The sequence below is a fragment of the Cryptomeria japonica genome, chromosome 7 (genome assembly GCF_030272615.1).
Source record: "Cryptomeria japonica chromosome 7, Sugi_1.0, whole genome shotgun sequence".
NCBI lineage: Eukaryota > Viridiplantae > Streptophyta > Pinopsida > Cupressales > Cupressaceae > Cryptomeria > Cryptomeria japonica.
Genome location: NC_081411.1, coordinates 315889540 through 315891309, shown reverse-complemented (window position 1 = coordinate 315891309; position 1770 = coordinate 315889540).

Sequence of the window (1770 nt, the reverse complement as noted above, 5' to 3'; positions counted from 1 at the left end):
CATTGAACTCATTTGATATGAATTCTCCTCCTCTATCAAACCTTAAACACTTGATTTTCCTATCAACTTTATTTTTAAGTTTTGCTTTGAATATCTTGAACTTTTAGATAATGCTTCAGATTTCTCTCTTAGAATTGCAACCCAAGTCATTATAGAATAATAATCAATTAGTAACATGAAATATTTTTCAACTTGTAGGCTCCTTGTTCGGGTTAGACCACAAAGATCTGTGTGAACCAGATCAAGTAATCTGGTGGATGAGTGCTCCTTTCCTTTGAATGTGCATCTAATCTTCTTTCCTATTTGGCATTCCCTACAAATGGTGTTCTCTTTTTTAGTCAATATGGGCAAGTCTCTTACTATGCTCCTTGAACTAATTTGTACCAAGTTATCAAAATTGATATGACACATCCTCTAGTGCCATAGCCAGTTGTCATCAAGTTGTGATATCAAGAAATGTTTTGTATCTCCTAACTAGTACTTGTTTCCATTTGTCCTTCTTCTATCTGCAATGACCATTCTGGACTCCTTCTAGATCTCACATCCATTGTCCTGAAAAACAACATTGCATCTATTTTCGCACATTTGTCCAACACTTATGAGATTATGATGCAAACCCTTCACATAGTAAACATTGTCAGTGTTATGTTTTCCATCAAACATAATTGAACCAATACCAACAATTTGTGATGATTGGTCATCTCCAAACCTAACTGAGTCTCCATCATATTTTTCAAGTTTTATGAATTTACTTTTATCATCAGACATATGATTTGAACATCCACTATCAATCAACCATTCATTCTTATCTCTTCTAGCATGAAATGCATTAGCAACAGTCTTAGAGGTATCAAATTTAGGAACATCCTTTTCTACCAAAAACAAGCAATCGCCATCCTCATAGTTTGATTCGTCATCTAAGATATCAGCATCATCCTTAACATAATATGCCTTCTTATTGAATTTTCCCTCGCTTTCCTTAAATTTTTTTCTATTTCCCTTTTTCGGACATCTAGTTGCAATATGACCAATCTTACCACATCTAAAACATTAAAGGGTAACATACCTTTGTATTTGTATGTACCTTTCTTCAACTTTCTCACAAAGTTTTCTTTTATCTTATTTGGGATCTCTTCATCATCTCGACTATCTACAAATTCCTTGAATCTAGTTTCTGACTTGTCTTTGTCCTTTCCAAATTTCCTTACTTGGAAAGCACTCAAGGTGCACCCAAACAACTAGTCTCTAGTGAATTTCTTTGGATCATAAGTTTCTTCAATCGTTGATATCTTGTCACTGTAGCAGTATTCAAAGAGATAACCTTAGTTAATTTAGTTTTTGATAATACATGGAAGATAGCATACCTCGCCTTTTCATTTTCTTCATAAGCTTGAAGATATTATTCTTTTCTTCACTCTTGCTTTCTTCTTTGCTTTCCTTTTCTCCGGACTCGTCTGATTCATATCCTATTGTTGTCTGTGAATCCTTTTAAGTGTTCTCATCAACTTTTACACTTGCACTTTCAATAATCTTATTCAATCTTTTGTTGAAACAATGATATGCTTTGCACTTGGTTGAATAACCCAAGAATATGCCTTCATCTACTCTACTGTCAAAATTTCCAAGATTATCCTCATCTCTCCAGATATAGCACTTGCTTCCAAAAAATTTTAAATATTTCACTATCGGAGTTCTGCCATACCAAAGTTCATAAGATGTCTTACCATACTTCCTCCGATAAAGAATTATATTAAGTGTGTATGTTGTTAT